The 19,969-nt window shown below is 34.4% G+C and overlaps 3 long non-coding RNA genes across 10 annotated transcripts in view; 1 reads left to right on the top strand and 2 right to left on the bottom strand.

Annotated features, from left to right (window-relative positions):
* LOC149132075 (uncharacterized) overlaps positions 1–13,850 on the top strand; it is an 18,148-nt gene extending 4,298 nt beyond the window's left edge. Inside the window, exons 1-4 of one of the 6 annotated variants that reach the window (XR_016245059.1) lie at positions 527–1,746; positions 6,523–7,407; positions 8,141–8,311; positions 13,561–13,850. This is a non-coding gene — a long non-coding RNA (uncharacterized LOC149132075). Of the gene's footprint in view, positions 1–526; positions 1,747–6,107; positions 6,479–6,522; positions 7,408–8,140; positions 8,312–9,814 lie in introns of those variants that run through there. The other 5 variants (XR_016245060.1, XR_016245061.1, XR_016245056.1 and 2 more) reach the window with 5 other exon arrangements.
* LOC128249804 (uncharacterized) lies at positions 2,619–9,992 on the bottom strand. 3 transcript variants are annotated; one of them, XR_008265920.2, is made up of 6 exons: positions 9,863–9,992; positions 6,145–6,241; positions 4,131–4,224; positions 3,312–3,357; positions 2,968–3,102; positions 2,619–2,819 (listed from the first exon to the last, which is right to left on the bottom strand). It is a non-coding gene; the product is annotated as an uncharacterized LOC128249804 (long non-coding RNA). The 3 variants fall into 3 exon arrangements; XR_008265923.2 differs by lacking the exon at positions 9,863–9,992 and adding an exon at positions 8,512–8,596; XR_008265921.2 differs by lacking the exon at positions 2,968–3,102.
* On the bottom strand, positions 13,685–19,856 carry LOC149132076 (uncharacterized). Its single transcript, XR_016245065.1, has 4 exons — positions 19,660–19,856; positions 16,196–16,295; positions 15,171–15,264; positions 13,685–13,890 (listed from the first exon to the last, which is right to left on the bottom strand). It is a non-coding gene; the product is annotated as an uncharacterized LOC149132076 (long non-coding RNA).
* Between the last annotated feature and the right edge of the window lie 113 nt (positions 19,857–19,969).

The raw sequence follows: 19,969 nt of genomic DNA on the forward strand, positions 1-19,969 counted from the left end.
AGCATCTGCTCTTGAAACGGCCGTAGACGTGGATTTATTCTTACATTATTCTGCATTCCTTTTCCTTTTGGACTTGCCCATGGATGATATCTCGCATTCACATTGCATTTAGCAGTCTAACTATCTTATTTTTCATCGCGTCGCTATACACAATCATATTTTCTTCATATATATATTCGTTTCTTCTTCATACACTTTCATACAGGTTTTCACAAGTTCTTTTATAGGTGAAAATATATGTATATGTTAAGCCTTCTGGCTCTGGGTGCGGTATATTAACATGCATTTATTTTCTACATTGTAAATATGTAGGTAGGATGTGAAGATGTTTCACCAATTATAGTGGTTAATTTTCAAACAAAATATATATAGATATATCACATATATAGATATATCACAATCATTTCTATGTCATCATTTAATATATGAATATAGATTATGTATTTACACATCAGATATATATGTTATGAAAAACTGAAAATGAAGAATAAAGTTTTCATGTCTTTTCTTTTATGCGTTAAAATAAATGAATGGTGCTATGACAATCAACAATGTTATGTTCTTATATGTAATGCTTTACAGTGTAACACATGTCAGGCCGCAGTAAAACAAAACAACCACATACAGTTAAGACTGTCATATTAAATTTCAGAGCAACAATAGTTCTTTCGCCTGAATATTTAATTGTCGAATAACGATTTATACGTGGATGTATAAATAAAAACTTACAGTTGAAAATTTCTTTCTTTCTTTAGAAAATTATATAACCTGTATTCAATAAACTGAAGCATAATTCCTTTCTGGAATGTTTATCCCCATTTTTTTTTCATTCGTTTCTCATATTACAGTGCGACAATGCTGATGCACCAAAATGAAGGATTTACGAAACAAATCGGCCTGAGTACTTATTTCTTAAGATTATACCGTGTCTATTGTCTCTCCCACTATTTACCCTACGTCCTCAAATCTCTTACCGACCGAAAGAAGCATAGTTTAAATGAAGAATTTAATCCCTGTTGCAACTATTATTATTATTATTACTATTATTATTATTTTATGTTTGACTTTTGTTTTGCATTTGTACACGTTGGATCCAAGTCTCACCCAGAGACCTCAAGAGACAACAAGTTAGAAGTTCATGTAGGTGTTATGCCTAGGGTACCATATATTTCGATTTGTACAGTTTTATTATTATTATTATTAATTGAATCTCAAACATACGTAACAATCTTACATATAGAAGACAGTCTCCTCCTTACCAACTTGGGACACACGGCATGAAATGTTATGTAGGAGAGTAGAAAATTGTAAATAGTAAAGAAAAATATAAAGAATTCTCCCACAAACACAATTCAAAAACAGAGCACAGAAGCGGAACAAAAATTACACCAACATGAACTACAATATCCAGAGTACTATCCAATCCACCATCACCAACACCAACAGCAACACCATCTCTATAACCAACATCAACATCATAACAGACAACATTCCGATCACATCCGTACATTCGTCTGCAAGAACAACAAAAGCATGCACTACAGAGCAATAACCATTCAGAACTAAACTTTACTCCACTATATGCATAAACCAAAGTATATACACAAGTTAAAGATAGAAATTGGCCGAGGCAAGAAGCTCAACCGAGGGATTCTATCGGAAATATATTCCCAGAAAAGCACCCAGAAACTGACACAAGGACTTGACACAAGAAATGAGCAACCACATCTCATCCAAAAGCAAAAGGTAAGAGGTCTTTTCCAGTTTTGCAATGACTTCACTCAGAATAGACAGTAGAAATGTATATGGACTGTAGTCGTGCTGGAAGCAGGTGCACCTCTAGAATGACCTAAGGTTGTTGAACATAGATGTGCTAGCCATCAACAAGTCCAAAATAATAATAATATCGACAGCAAGGAGAGCTAGACTGGACATGAAGCGCCTAAGCCAGTGGGGATCGAAAGCGACATGAACGCTTACATTGCTCCGAACACGTCCCATAAACTCAAATTGACCACCAACCAACTTCAGTCGAAGTAATTCATATATATATATATATATATATATATATATATATACACTGAGTTTATTTCAGTTTCCGCTGACAAGCGTCTCTCGAATCGGGACGAAATCTTTCGTGCAATGGGACTGAAATTGTAACCAAATGTATTGTTTCCACGCACTAAAGTCCGCAGTTGTGTTGAAATTTATTTGCATTCGTCCGATTTTAAAGTTTTGTTTTGTCCTTTGTAAACATTTCATAGGATTTTCTTAATTATCTCTCACTCCTTTGTGATTGTAACAGTATTAACGTGTTGAGTAACATGACCGTACAGACAAGAGACTGTGGCATTATATCCTGCTCACCGAAAATATATTCGTGGAATGTTTCATAAATCAAATCGATTCTTCGAGTTTCATATAAAAAGTAAACTTTTATGTCGAGGAAAGCATTTGTGTAAACATTTAAATGGGTTCCTAATACGTCAACGGACAGGTATACATGATTTTAATACGTTTCACACAAACATAGTATCTAACAATTTGACGGTAGCTCTGCAAACAATACCCTCTAGCAATCTCCTTGCACCCATTTGAGAGAAGAAATGAAAAGTTAATAAAGTTGTTCTTGCTACAAATTTATTGTTTAACATTTAAAAAATTAACTTACGATAGTTAATCATTTCGTGATACATGTTTTCTTTTACAGCTGAATTTGAGATAAAACAAGAAGAAAACAGTTTATATATCTTTAATATTATTTAATAATGAGGAACTTCACTGCTCAAGTTCAGAATATTCGTCAGATTTCACCAGACCTGTAACGTTATAAAAATGTGTTCAATAGTGTTTTTAGCAAAGGCATAATTTGGTTCTATGAAATAAACATGTAATTAGAAACGTAATATTTAAGGAAAAAGTATTCGTAACTGATTTCTTTGGGAGTTCTTGTGTTTGAAATCTCACCTCTTGCAAACCGGTGTTTATTTGTTTACATCCACGTGTCATTCGCAATTTGACAAATTGCACCGATAGAATAAATACTGGGGTCGTTTTCTTCTGCAGAACCCTTAAATGCATACCCCCAACATGACCACAGTCCTACGAAAGAAACAAGCAAATATGAAAAAGGAAGGAACAACTACATTACTGAGCAAAATTTGCTGTACAGTTCTTAAATATCACTCGCATTTTATATAGCTCACTTCGCGTATATCATACCAGGATTGTATTGGGACTTGTTCGATGTCATAAACAAATAATATGCAATAGTAAAATAGAGACATTTATGTTAAAATTGCAATAATTACCTAATTGTTAAACTGCTTCCATCAGCTTAATTTTTCAACGGAGGCGCTGAAACAAATATTTGATATATTAGGATTCATATTAATACCCCCTATTAAAAGTTCAATTTTTATCTCCAGAGATACTTTTATCAATTGGATACAAGTTCATTATACAAATACTTATGTGCTACGTTTTAAGTAACTGAAATATAATGAGGAATTAATGCAGATTTCTATCTATTTCGTTATTGCGTTTAAAATTTGGGTGATGCTGTTTAAATCGAAGCATAATATAGTTTTCCTTCTTTTGTGTGAAATTCAAAAAAAAATTGCAAGCGAAATATCGGAAAATTGTTGCTTCGATTACACACAGAAAATTTGATCGATGTGCTCATATTACCACTTTAACATCTATTACCTAACATTTGTGTACCGAGTTAGAAACAAGAATCGGTATTATACGAGATCTAATTGATACAACAGTATAAGTGTACAGCATTTTGTTGTCATGCGCAGTCGATTTAATGGAAGACAAATATTTCAATGATAAATATTGTTTCGGATTATGGGACATACCTTGTAGGATACGAATTTCAATTTTGAAATACCATGATGCCCATGGACACTATACGTGTTACTAGGTCCATTGTTTTGGGGAACGTTTCTCTTGCAACAACTTATAACCACTATCATTACAAAAAATGTCATATTATGTATTACAAATATGAATTTCAGTTGAATGAGAGAGAAAAGTTAGTACGCTATCGTCTCATAGATTAAACTAATGCAAATGTCATTTAGAATTAATTACGCAGAAAGAATGGAAATTAAAATAATTACATTAGGTTGGCAGTTTGAAGTAAACTTTTTGAGGAAATTCTGAGCACATTCTGTATTCAAGTCGGTTAGACAAAAAGAATTATAAATCCAATTTCTGTAAGATAAATACAAAAGAGTTTTCATTTCCGATAAAACGTAATAAACAATGATGTTTATAAACATCATTGTAAAAAAATGGTAGAACTTTGCTTCTCGGACTACGAGAGCCTACCATTCATCCGGTTCTTATATCCGGTGTTTGGCAGAGTGCTTACTAGTTCTTGCATATAAAGCATATACTGATTTACATTGAATCGAATTCTCTTGTAACCGAAAAGTCTTCTGCTTCACGTGCAAAATTTCAATACTTGGGTGAATGCATAGAAACTTCTACATTTTGTATATTTGTCAGGGCACTTTTTCTGATTACAAAAGAGACAAAATATTGTATATTAGATAAAGTATTTTAGACTAATATCTAATGGTCATGATTTAATAGCAATTAATAGTATCTATACTTATCCACTGATAAGTTTTGGTGCTTAAACTAATTCGAATATTCAAAGCCATTCCTATATTTAAACATTCGGTGATCGGAAGGTTTTTCGAAACAATGGCACATATAGATTTACGAGCAGTATAGTTAAATTGTTTCAGTTATTTGACTGTGAGCATGCTTGGACAACGCCTTGTAAATGAACTGGAGGCACCTCCATATAGCAGCAGCAAAAACAGTTGTAGCAAATGCGGCAGAAGCTTGTGGCCATGCAAACACCAATACCATCACCTCCAGAAGAAGTAACAGTGCCTCCGCTTCCATCCGTCACCAGGGCACAAACACCACCAACAAAGACACCCGTCGGAGCACCACCACCACCACTAGCAGTAACACTACCAATAGCAGCTACTACAGCAGTAGCAGCAGTAACAGATGAAACCCAACAAAACCAATGCACATAGAAAATTCCCCTTCCGATTCAGTACCGATGTCGTGAGAGGGGAATGACAGAGAGTCCCGTCCACCACCAAATAAAAAAAATGTAAGAAAAGGAGTAAACAGACAGTAGGAGAAAAACCCGGAGGGAGGCACAGAGAAGGGTAGCTACACAACAGTGCCGAAGTGCTTTCCTTTTCTCAGATACGATTCGTTGACTCCCACGGCTTTTAGGCCCATTGGATGGCTCGTTCTACCCTTTTCTTCTTTATATCTAAAATTCTAAAGATCACTGTTTTTCGATTGGTTTCCTTCATGAATTCCTGAAGGGTATCAAGGAAAACATTGTTTACGTCCTTCCTTAACAAGGCCTTTGCATTTTTTTTATTTCCTTAGTTTTTAAATTTATTATTTCCTTAGTTTGCTTCGTCACCGATGCAAGACCGTTGCCGCTTGATCTATTGCTGCTCGTCTTTCTGGTGGTGGTGGTGGTGGTGGTGGTGGTGGATGTGTTAGTGGTGGTGTTATCAATGTCATTCATTTCTTTTTCTTTTTTTTTTCTCCCTCCTTCTCATGTACAGAAACAATAATGGTGGTGAAAGCATTGAAGTCATGGGGTTTAACTGGCTGTTCAGCCCCCTGCTCTCCCACACTCGCTTAGTCGCCATTGTTGTTATATTTAAATCTTTCAAAATTCTCAGAGAAAAGTTTCGGACAAAAGTGGTTATTTAGCCCCTAATAGGGGAACTTTTTTCAACAAAAACTAGCTCTCTGTGCGGGCAGCCAGCTGGGAACAAAAATGAAACAATACTAATAAAAGGTCGAAATATCAGACTTAGAGATTTCAAATAACTTCTGGAGCTCCAAAGCGAAAGGAACAAAAACAACATCAATAATAATAATAATAATAATAATAATAATAATAATAATAATAATAATAATAATAATAATAGTAACAGTAATAATAATAATAATAATAATAATAGTAACAGTAATAATAATAATAATAATAGTAACGGTAATAATAATAATAATAATAATAATAATAATAATAATAATAATAATAATAATAATAGTAATAATAATAATAATAATACGTACGTGCATTGTGCACTGTATAACGATGTAACGGTAGACCTCTCTTTAGTCATGCAAAGACTAGCGACCAAAAGACCGCACTTGTATGGCGCTGCAACACCTAAATGATTTACTTATTTAATTAATAATAATTAATGGTACATATAATATACTAGGTTCTACAACATTATATTTAAAAATAGAAGCGAAAACAAAGCAAAAATAACGAAGAGCTTATATAAAGCTAAATTCGGATCTCCATGTTCTCAGTATGCAATTATATGTGTTTGATGAATGATGTCAATCTTGTTCTGCTTCCATTATGACTTCACATGTGACGATGTGGTACAATTATTTGGTATGTCATATTCTTTAATTCTTTTATTCTTTTATTTGTTTCAGTCATTTGTGTGTAGCCATGCTGGAGCAGCGCCTCGAATCGAACAAATCGAACCCAGGACTTTTTCCTTGTAAGCCCAGTACTCATCTTTTGCAGAACCGCTAGCTTACGGGGATGTAAACACACCAACAACGGTTGTCAGTCAATAGTGGGTGTGGGGGAACTAACACAAACACACGAACATGCACTCGCACAAACGCACACACACTGACACATACACGACTGTTTTTTTTTTCAGGTTCCGTCCATCTAATCCACTCACAAGGCTTATATATTTATACACACACGCATATATATATATATATATATATATATATATATATATATATATATATATATGTATGTATGTGTGTGTGTGTGTGTGTGTGTGTGTGTGTGTGTGTGTGTGTATGTGTGTCAGCCTGTCTGTGCATAGATGTGAACATACATACATACAGGAAAACATGCTCTCAAACATACATAAACTCACATATATACTGATGACATCTGTTACCACGTGACTGAATTAATTTCTTGCAAAATGGAATAATATTGTTTCATCATTTTTCAATCATTGCTACAGGTTATCTCAGTTCTTTGGATTTCTACTTCAGAAATCTTCCAAACGTTTTCTATAGGTTTGAGAACGGGACCTTCAGGGCGTCTCTCACAAGCTGACATATTGACAGTTTGCTATTCCAAAATTGGAAGATCATTAGAAGTAACTCATAGCATATTTACAGACTTCTAAACAACAAATAAGTTGGTTATTAGGTCATGCTTTCTAAACGACACTTAAGTCTTGGACGTTGCAATTAAGAAAATCGTTTGTTTAGTTCCGCATTACGAAATATTCCATTCGCTTGAGATTTTCCCGAAAGATAGAGTTTAGATGCCTCTAAATATAGGTAAACTATCTCGTGACAACTTTCTTTCAATGATAACTATTTCAATACACTTGCTGTTACTGACCCGTATATTTTGGCACCTACTGTATATATATATGTATATTTATGTATATATATAGCTTATCATTACTGATATTATTATTATTATTATTATTATTATTATTATTATTATTATTATTATTATTATTATTATTATTATTATTATGTTGGTTTTTTTTTCTTCTTTCTTCAAATTTTCTTCCATTTCTCGCCGAGTGTTTTCCGTACACCAAGGGCAGAGAAACTCGTTGTATGCATTCCCAATTTACACACGCAAATTCACAGGTAAAATATGTATTTAAAAAATAATTTAAAAAAATTCATGAATGGATGTTGTTTCCACAGCGATAATGCTATTCTCAGTACATGAGTCGTTCCAGTTAACACGATTTTTTTCACTTCCTGTAGGGATGGTAAGCCTGGTATCATTTTCAAATAGGCTTCAGTAACTTTTTTTAACATTCCTAGAGATCCTACAATCACTGGTACGGTAGTCGCCTTGAGGTGCCACATGTTTTCAATTTCTATTAGCAAGTCTTTATATTTACTTATCTTGTCAAATTCTTTCGCCGCTATATTATAATCACAGGGAATACTCATGTCAATTAATAAACACGTCTTCTTTCTCTATTATTATTATTATTATTATTATTATTATTATTATTATTGTTATTATTATTATGACACACAACAGATTGTTCCTTGGGTTCCTTAGGCCATGGCAATTCCAGTCCTGGCGTTAGGAGTGAGACTTCATTCAGCGACATCAAAATTTCTTAGGCTTCATGACTGCACAAGAGGCTGATTAAACCTATGAGTCTGGCGGGCTTTTGAAGGATTTTGGAAGCAGAGTGGAGGAACGCTGGTGAGTGTAACTGTGTGTAGATATACGCCATGTGTATGACCATGTGGTTAAGTGACTATGTTATTAGTTTCATGGGTTAGTTTATATGCAAATTTTTCCTGTGAGCGAACTAATATAAGGGCCTTAGTGTTTGTTGTATACGCGTTCTCGAACGTGTTTAGAGTGTATATTTGGTGAAATGGGCTGAAGTATGTACATACCTGAATTTGTGCATAAACGTCTGAGTGCATCTTTGTCGGGAAAAACATATGCCTACTTGAGATTTGTATTGTGTGTGTGTGTGTGTGTATACAAACGTACACACACATATACATGTTTTCGGCAGATGTATGCTTAGTGTACATATACGACATGTAGTAAAATAAGAGTTACTATCTTAAATGGTCCAATATTTCGGGGTATTCTCATTGTATTCAAAACATTTGTGAATGGAAATTGAACCTGAGTCCTATATTATTCCTTTGGCATTTGGACAACATTTATTAAATAAATTCCCTAAATGAAATAAATTCACTAAACATAAATTTTGTCTACATTTAAAAATATATACAAAACTAAAATTAAGCCAATTAGATGACCTCGTTTTGAAACGGGGAATTCATTTCTGAATTCTAGCCGCTCATTTGATTGTGATAAAAATTATTATGAATTTGAAAAGAGACATTGCTGATAGAATCATGATTTTAATTTTTTTATATTTAAATTCTTTTTATTCTCAGACCTATTAATTTTTATTCCGTACACACCCTATATAATTATTCGTTTTTTGTTGTAATAATAATAATGATGTAACACCACAATATGATGCTAGCCACTTCTTCGTGAGTTGTAATTTACAGTGATTTTGATTGTTTTTGTCGACGCCTTGTTTTATTTGTTACATTACCTTGCAGCATTTGTGAATGTTATTGTAGGTTTTACTGCTTAAAAGACTGTTCATTGCTTCTTTGAAGTATTTGTTTTTCATTCCCCGTTGGGAGATTAATTACTTAACAAACCTGTTGTGCGGCGATAAGCCGATAGAAAATGTTCAAAATATTATGTCAGAAACGGAAGAGATTTCAAGTGCGACAGAGGGTTCTCCAAAGGACTCCAAAAAAGCAAATATTGTGCGAAAAAGAATTACAGACATACCAAGTCTACAAAAAGAAGATAATAAGAAAAAAAGTTTTGCGTCTGCAACCGGAAATCGAAACCGACTCATATATGCATTTCTTCTTTATACGTTTTTTATAGGATTTCACACGTTTTTTGTTTAAGATGTATTCTTATTCTACGGTGTGAATGTATGTGTTCGATTTGAAGTTGTGTGACCAATTGTGTCGATTAATTTTTAACTACATATATATATGTGTGTGTGTGTGTGTGTGTGTGTGTGTGTGTGTATGTGTGTGTGTGTGTGTGTGTGTGTGCACGTGTGTGTGTGTGTGTGTGTGTGTGTGTGCGTAAATTCATTTCTTTGTAATCATTTAATACATGAATAAAGTTTCTGTATTTACACAGCAGATGTATATAGGAAAAAGAGAAAGAAAAATCAGTATTGGAACTTACTTTCAAAGAGAAGACAAAGGAATAATAAAGTTTTCATGACTTTTCTTTTATGCGTTAAAATAAACGAATGGAGTTATGTCAATCATGAAAGTTATATTGTTACATGTGATGATATGTAGTTTAACATACGCCAGACACCAGTAAAACAAAACAGCGCAAATTCAATTAAGACTGTCAAAATAAATTACAATGCGACAATAGTTCTTTCGCCTGAATACATAATAGTCGAATAACGATTTATACCTGGATACATAAATAAAAACTTACAGTTGGATATTTATTTCTCTCTTTAGATAATTATATAACCTATAGTCAATAGATCTTAAGCCTTGTACTGAGTCTAATGCGCGTTTCGTTACCCACGCTCTCTCTGATGTGGCACTTGACGTGAAGGTTGTCTTGTTAGGATGGCGCATACGCCTCGCTAACCAGCTTGTCGACGACAAGAGCCAACCTTTTGGCTAATACATTGGCCAAAATCTCCAACTCTGCATTAAGCAGTATGATGGGCATGTAACTTTCTAAAACATCCTTGTTTCTGACCTCATAGCCCCTCGACATAGAAATGTAAGAAATGTTCTATTCTGCTGCCAGTGGCAGAAAACGTCTGCTAAGAAGGGCGCAAACAAGTCTGGCATGGATATATACATCTGGAAGCGCAGACCGTCCAAACCCATCCATCTTACTCTCGTGCAGCTCTTCAACACTTCCTGTAAGACTGCTGCTGTTATTGGCCTTTCGCAGTACTCCGCCTTGCAAGTAGAGAGTCGTGGTAGGATATCCAAGTGGATACCGAAGTCTGCCCTGTTATCCGTCCTACCATTCATCCTGAACATTCAAGAAAGTAGCATACATCTGTTTTATTTGGAACATCACGCGCCCGTTCTAGTCCACCGAAGACCGAATGGTGGCTTTGTGGTCAGGTTCTCTCTACGTCACAAGGGCCCATCGTGACGTGCTTTAGCCCTCACAATGCAACTTTCCATTTTGGCATCGAAAGTTTATTAGAGGTCAAACTTCGCTGCCAACATATTAACTGCGATACCTGTCCCTAGCGCCTTATCTAACATTCTAACTAGATCTCCTCTATTCTATTGTCTCTATCGCTAAAGCATTGCTAAATATACTCGATTCTTCTCTTATAGCCCTTTTAAAAGAAAATGATCAGTTGTTGTTGATGATAGCGCCCGAGATCGACCTCTTAACTAAAATTCTAATCTGTTCTCTTTAAGATTGAAACGCAAGTAACATGATCAGTTTCCAATGACAAGGATCCTGTATAGACAGCTTATCTCAGTCAACCATAAACATCTCACACTTGTGATCTCTGTACCGACTAAGTGATTTTGTAGACAACATATACTATCTTTATCCGCTTGCTTAGAGAAGACTCTATCTAAATGCAATCTAGGTCATTCTATGCGATTTGTCCAAGTCCACACAGACAATTTAGGGCAATCTACACGGTACCTCTCAGACAACTGAAAACCTGAGCAGGTTTTTGAGGCTATTGCACCCGTCTCCTTTTCCCTACATAGGAATCTTTATCTACTCTAGCTAACTCCAAGCAGACTTCTGCTGATATTAGCACACTCTCGCCTTCCTTTCTTGGTAATTGGAACCTGGCGAATTCTGCCCTTGCATGGAGTCTTCCATTCATATGGAATTCCTTCCTAGTTCTTCACTTCAGTTTTTCTCACTCGGTTTTTGTCCGATCTACAAAAGCTGTTGCGTATCTAATAACACTGCTGCTTAGATATTTACAGCAATCGTTATGTTTGGACCATTTAGGTTTGACTGCATTACCTCCCTCACCATTTTCATGTACTCCTTAATTTTCATTACTAAAAATTGTAATACTCCTAGATATTATTAACTCTCCTGTTCATCCAAGGATTTTAATGCTTGGACATGCGGTGATTAGACTCCTTCCATATTGACTACCTGTCCCCATTCTCATGAATAATATTGCACACTTAACTCCGCCAAATTCTATGACTATATCGTGAAGAATCGTAGTCTGTTTTAAAGAATCTCTCTCCTTTTCATTCTTACTAAAAACATTTTGATCATCCATGTAGACTAAATGGTTAATTTTTCACTCCTATTTCTGAACGTATACACTGTCTATGAATCTTTCAGTACTAAACTAAGCGGTATCAAACATAAGACAAATATGAAAAGGGATAACGAGTCTCATTGGAAAATTCCTATCTTTCTCTAAGTCAGTGACATCTGAATAGAAATCTACCTTGCATTTCTTCATGCTAAAGATAATTAATTTGCTCATTTTGTCTGCAGCTCTCAATATACTTAAACATTCTGTTACCCATGAATGTGGGATCATACCATAGATCTTCATATAATATAGCCATGCTATTGTCACATTATCCTTTCTAGATTTTACTTAATTCAGAACTTCTTTGTGTGTGTATAATGTCTGTTCTGGTTGTAAATTCTGATTGTTAATGTGCTCGTAAATGCTTCCTGAAAGCATTCCTGTTAACAACTTCCACACGAACGTTAAGCAAAATTTGGGTCTATAATTGCTAACTAAACTAGCATTGGTTTTATTTATCACAATGTTTTCTCTCTATTCATCCAGTCTTGTATTATTGCTCTATGAAAGCAATCCTGAAGTTGTTCTCACAACTTCCTCATGAGATTTAAAATTTCGTAGGCTTCTAACAGAATCCTAGCTTTTACTAATTCGACAATCAAGGATAGCCTGAGGAAAATGTGTTCCTTAGGTCAAAACATTCCCAGTACTAGTGTAGGAAACCAGAATGCATTTCAGCGACACCAAACTTTATTTGGCCGCATTACTGCACAAGGAACCTGGAAGCAGAGTGAAGGAACGCTTGTGAGTGTAACTGTGTCTTAAGCACCATATGTTTGAGCATGTTACTTTGTCTTGGGTTTGATGGGTGATTATATATGTAAGTTTTTTGAGTAAGTGTACCAATATGAGTGCCTTTGTTGTATACGCATGCCTGCTGGAACGTGTTTAATGTACATATATGGAGATTTGTGCAAAAGTATATACATACTTGAATTTGTGCTCAAACGTCTGAGTGCCTCTTTGTGTAGAAAAGTATATATGGCTGAATGTGTTTCGTCTTGTGTGACCATGTCTGTACAAAAAGACAGACGGACAGACAAACACACACACACACACACACACACACACACACACACACACACACACACACACACACACACACACACACACATATTTTCGGCAGGTGAATGCTTAGTTTGCATACACGACTTGAAGAAGAAGAATGGGAGTTACCATCTTAAATGGTCCAATATTTCAGGATCCACTCATTTTATTATAAATATTGATAAATGTAAATTGTACATAAGGGGATCCTACGTTATCCTTAGGTCCTATCGAACAAAATTACTAAATACATTCACTAATGTAATATCCTTTCGCAATCATAAATGTTTTCGTGGTTGTTCAATATATACATAAATAAATTTAAACATATGAGATGACCTGGATTTGAAACTGGGTAGTGATCTCGAATTCTAGTCAATCATTTGATTCTGATAACAAAATTATGAATGTTAGAATAGGCCTTGCTTATAGAATCATGCATTTAATTAGTTTTTATTTAAAAATTCTTTTTATACTTATACCCATTAACTTTTATTCCGTACTCAGCCTATATAATTGTTCTTTTTCCCAGATCGGGAACCCGCAATGATGGAGACATATTTTTGTCCTGAAAAAGTCGACGTTAGCACTGCAAACGACAACCTCCAGCAATCTCCTTGCACCTACTTAAGAGTAGAAATGAAAAGTTAATAAAGTTGTTCTTGCTACAAATTTATTGCCTAAAAAATTAATGTTCGATAGTTACTCATTTCGTGATACATCATTCTTCTTACAGCTGAATTTAAGATAAAATTGGAGGAAAACATGTTGCATGCTACATACATCTTTATATGCCATTACTATTATTAATATTGAGGAAATTCACTGCTCAAGTTCAGGATATTCGTCAATACTTCCTGACCTGTAACGTGAAAAAATGCGTTCAATAGTGGTTTTAGCAGATGTATTCTTTTGTTCTGTGAAGTAAACGTAATTAGAAACGTAATATTTCAGGAAAAAGTATTCGTAACTGATATATGTGAGAGTTCTCGTATTTTAACGCTGGCCTCCAAAAAACCGTTGTTTTGTTTGATTACGTCACCGTATCAATCGCCTTTCGACAAAAGTCGGTGATAGAATAAATTCTGGGGTTGTGTTCTTCTGCAGAATTATTAAAAGGGGTACCCCCAAAATGACAGCAGTCCTCCGAGAGACACATGCAATTATGATATAGGAAAGCACATCAACATTTATGTGCGAAAGTTGCTGTACAGTTCTTAAATATCAATCGCATTTTATATAGCTTATTTAGTGTATATCGCACGCAAATTGTCCTGAGAACTGAGCGACGACATAATTAATAATAAGCAACAGTAAATTAGAGACATTTATCTTAAAATTACTGCTTCCATCTGCTTAATTTTCCAACAGACGTGCTGAAACGAATATTTGATATATTAGGATATATATTAATACTCCCTATTCCATGTTCATTTTATATCTCCAGAGATGCTCTTATCAATTGGATACAAGTTCGTTATACGAATACTTATGTACTAAGATTTAACTGCCTGAAATATAATCAGGAATTAATGCAGATTACTATCTATTTCATTATTGCGTTTAAAATGTGTGTGATACTGTTTAAATCGAAGCATAATATAGTTTTCCTTCTTTTGTGTGAAATTCAAAAAAAATTAACAATTGCAAGCGAAATATCGGAAAATTGTTGCTTCGATTACACAAAGAAAATTTGATCGATGTGCTCATATTACCACTTTAACATCTGTTAGCTAACATTTGTGTACCGAGTTGGGAAACAAGAATCGGTATTATACGAGATCTAATTGATACAACAGTGTACAGCATTTTGTTGTCATGCGCAGTCGATTTAATAGAAGACCAATATTTCAATGACAAATATTGTTTCGGATTATGGGACAAAGATTGTAGGATACGAATCTCAATTTTGAAATCCCAGTGGACACTACATGTGTTACTAGGTCCTTTGTTTCGTGGAACGTTTCTCTTGCAACAACTAATAACCATTATCATTACAAAAAATGTCATGTTATATATTACAAATATGAATTTCATTTGAATGAGAAAGAAAAGTTAGTACGCTATCGTCTCATTGATTAAACTAATGCAAATGTCATTTAGAATTAATTACGCAGAAAGAATGGAAATTAAAATACTTACCTCAGGTCTGCATTGAGAAAGAAACCTTTTGTGGAACATCCCAGCACAGTCATTATGCAACTTATTTAGACAAAAAAAATGATAAATCCAACCTCTGTAAGATAAATACAAAAGGGTTTTCATTTCGGATATAAAGTAATCGTTAATTACATCATTGTCAAGAAATGGTAGAACATTCCTTCTCGGACTACGAGAGCCTACCATGCATCCGGTTCTTAAATCGGTGCTTGGTAGAGTGCTTACTAGTTCTTGCATATAAAGCATATACTGATTTGCATTGAATCGAATTCTCTTGTAACCGAAAAAATCTTGTTTTACGTGCAAATTTTTGATGCTTCGGTTAAGACTTCTACACTTTGTATATTTGTCAGAGCACTTTTACTGATTGCAAAACTGTTGATTTTAAAAAGTGGAGACAACATATTGTACATTTGATGAAGTATTTTAGAACAATATCTAAAGGCCATGATTTAATAGCAATTAGTCCTAACTATACTTATCTCCTCATAATGTTTGGTATGTAAACAATTTTGAATATTCAAAGCCATTGGTATATTTAAAAGTTCGATGATCAGAAGGATATTCCTACCGATGGAACATAGATTTACGAGCGGTATAGTTTAATTGTCAGCGTCATTCTTTTCTTCTTTTTCTTCCTCCTTCTCCGGTGCAGAAACAATAGTGGTGTTGAGAGCTTTGATTTCCACGTTTATCTGGCTGTTCAACCTTCCGTTGACACACTCGCTCAGTCGTCACTTGTTATTTTTCTAATATTCCAACATTTTCAGAAAAAAGTTTCCCACAATAGTGGTTATTTACCCCCTAATAGGGGACATTTTTTCAACAAAACCTAGCTGTTTATGCGGGCAGCAAGCTTGCAACACATCTAAACACTAACAGAAGTACGAGTATCTGAGACAACGAAATTTCAAATAACTTCAGGAGCTTCAAAACGTTTGATTTACCGTAAGAAGAACAACAACAACAACAACAACAATAATAATACGAATAAGAATAATACGTACAAGCATTGTAAACTATATGTACGAACTTGAATGTTATGCTGCTCTATAGTCATGCAATTATCCGCGGCGAATTTCTCGCACGTGGATTGTTCAGCAGCACCTAAAATATTTATCAGTTTAATTATTAATAATTAGTGATACATATACTGGGTGCACAATCATTATGTTTAAAAAAGAAAGCGAAAACAAAACAATGATACCGAAGTGTTAATATAGGGCTAAATTCGGGTCCCCATGCTCTCAGTAATCAATTATAATGTGTTTGATGAATGATATCAATGTGGTCCTGCTTCCGTTATAACTTCACAGGTGACGATGTGGTACAATTATTTGGTGATTCTTCATTACAAAATATTTTCAAGGTGAAAATTCTTAATATTTTGTCATGTTCTTTTATTCTTTTATTCTTTCTTTGTGTCAGTATTTTGAGTGCAACCCCGATGGAGCACCACCTTTAGTCGAACAGATCGAAACCTAGACTTAATCTTTGTAAGCCTAGTACTCATCGTAGAAACGCTAGCTTACGGGGTTTTAAACACACCAACATCGGTTGTCAAACAATAGTGGGTTCGGGGGAACAACCATAAGAGTGTGTCATCTGATAAATCTAAATAATTTGCACAATGAGTGTGCAATACTGGATATACATAAACATTCAATTACACATAAGTGTGGGATCATACCCTAGGACGTAATATAATACATCCATGGTTTTGTCACATTTTACTTTTTATATTTTACTTAATTTAGATCTGCTTTGTCTGTGTATTATAGCTCATGCATTTCTCTAGCGTTTTTCAGGAAACACCTTTCTGTTCTTCTCGCAGTAAATTCTGATTGTCAATGTCCTCGTAAATGCTTTCAGAAAGCCTCTCTTTCAACAGCTTCCACACTAATGGTAATCAATGGTAACCATCATCACTACTCACCTGAGAAATGTACACCAGGCACATTCATCACAACCCTACGCGTGACATAGTGATCTTACATCAAGATAAACAGCACATGAATTTGCAGGAGGGGCCCACTAAGTATTTTCTCCCAGTTGAGTAGCCCATCCCCACTCAAAAAGTCTTTGAATAAAGGTTATTTAAGGATGTTGAAGGAAACACTCATGTTTCGAGTGGTGAATTATTCAAACCCGAAAAATTATTTTCAACATATGGCTATGATAGTACCACACTACATCTGCTTGTGACCAGAGATGCACATATCGTCAGCCACTAGGGAACATGCTCAACAGGTTAAGGTGAAACAACTGACAAGCGAATCTGTGGTATTGAGCACAATATTTGCTATAGACCATTTTTTATGCAAAAGCAACAAAAAAAAAAATGTTCATGATAACGCTTCCAATGAGATAAGAAGCCACGAGAGCCAAGGGCATTTATTATTATTGTTATTATTATTATTATTATTATTATTATTAATAATAGTAATAATATTCTTATTAATGATTATAATAATATTTTTATATATATATATATATGTGTGTGTGTGTGTGTGTGAATTTGCATACACATACGAGTGGATTGTTCCTCAACATGTATAATATTATCTAAAGCAGTTTAATTCTTTCTCATGAGACTTAAGATTTGACAGGTTTCTGACTGAATCATAAGTTGTACAGATTCGACAATCAAGCATATCCACTGGAAAATGATTCCCTTAGGTCATGGCGATTCCAGTCCTGGTGTTAGGAGTGAGACTGCATTTCAGCGACATTCAACATTTCTTTGGCCGTATGATTGCACAAAAGGCTGATTACGCCTTGGAGTTTGGCGGGCTTTTGAAGGGAATTGGATGCAGAGTGGAGGAACGCTGGTGAGTGTAACTGCGTATATATACATCCTATGTATGAGCATGTGATTAAGTAACTGTGTTATTGGTTTCATGGGTGAGTATATATGTAAATATATTCTGTGAGCATATGAACATAAGGGCCTTAGTTTTTGCTGTATACGCATGCGTGCTCGAACGTGTTTAGGGTTTATATTTGGTGACATGGGCTGAAGCATGTACATTCTTGAATTTGTGCATAAACGTTTGGGTGCATCTTTGTCTGGAAAAACATACGCCTGCTTGTGATTTGTCTTGTGCATACACACATATGTTTTCGGCAGATTAATGCTTAGTGTACATACACTACTTGTAGAAGAATAGGGGTTACTATCTTAAATGGTCCAATATTTCGGGGTACCCACATTTTATTCAAAATATTCATAAATGTAAATTGCACCTAAATGAGTCCTATATTATTCTTAAGGCATTTGGACCAAAATTATTAAATAAATTCACTTTTGTAATCATACATTTTTCTACATTTTTAAATATTTCCAAAACAGAAATTAAGCCTTTTAGAAGACCTCCTTTTGAAACCGGGAATTGATCTCTCAAATCTAGCTGCTTATTTGATTGTGATAAAAAATATTATGAATTTTAGAATAGATGTTACTGATACAATCATGATTTAAAATAAAAATAGGGCTAGAGAAGAGGTGTCTGTCGGAGAAAATATTTAAACAGTTTTCTGGATGTTTAAACATTCTTCTGGATGGTGAACGTGTGTGGTCCTAACGAAAACTTAATGAAAAATGGAAATATGTAGCACGAGGGTGGCGAGTGGTTGTAAACGTGTGAATATTCCATAATGTACCTTGAAACGTATTAGTTGTGAATTGGGGCTCGTGGGGTCGGAGCTAAACACAAACACCACTCCATTTCTTGTGTCTATTGTGGTGTATATATTCATTCGTTATATATACATTATATGTCAATTTTTTTATAGGATTTTAATGTTAAATTCATTCGTATATCTGACCCTCAGATTGTACTGTCCCTATCTATGTTTGCCCCCCCCCCCCCAATGGGCAATAAAGAAATCAATAATGATGGATTAGCAGAACGGGAAACATCACTGATGAAGATATATCTTTTTGACCGGATGAATTAACCTTTGCCGATTTGTTGTTTTAATGTGTAAAGGATTGTGTCACTGACTCTTGAATCGGCCATAATCGTGAATCTATTCTTGCAGTATTCTGGATTCCTTGTTGTTTTTGACTTTCTGATGGATATTATCCCGGATTCAATTTACATTTAATACTCTGACTACATTATTTTTTTATCGCCTCGCTATATACAATTATATTTTATTCATATATGCGTTACTTCTTTATAAGTGTTTTACAGTATTTCACGTTTTTGTATATTTGAAAATATACGTATATTTGTTTTACCTTCGGGCTTAGTGTGAGGTATCTTAACATGTATTTATATTCTACGGTTTGAAAATATGCGTTAGATTTGACGTTGTGTGACCAATCATTGTGATTAATTTTTAACCACAAATGTAAATTAATTTCTATGTAATCATTTAATATATGAATGTAACTTCTGTATTTACACGGCAGATGTAAATATGAAAAACAAAAAAAAAATATTATTTCAAAATTACAACTTACCTTCAAGGAGAAGACAAAGGAATATTAAAGTTTTCATGTCTTTTCTTTTATGCGTTAAAATAAACGAATGGAGTTATGTCAATCATGAAAGTTATATTGTTACATGTGATGATATGTAGTTTAACATACGCCAGACACCAGTAAAACAAAACAACGCAAATTCAATTAAGACTGTCAAAATAAATTACAATGCGACACTAGTTCTTTCGCCTGAATACATAATAGTCGAATAACGATTTATACCTGGATACATAAATAAAAACTTACAGTTGGATATTTATTTCTCTCTTTAGATAATTATATAACCTAT

Source organism: Octopus bimaculoides, chromosome 18 (genome assembly GCF_046866305.1).
Source record: "Octopus bimaculoides isolate indiv1 chromosome 18, ASM4686630v1, whole genome shotgun sequence".
Lineage (NCBI taxonomy): Eukaryota > Metazoa > Mollusca > Cephalopoda > Octopoda > Octopodidae > Octopus > Octopus bimaculoides.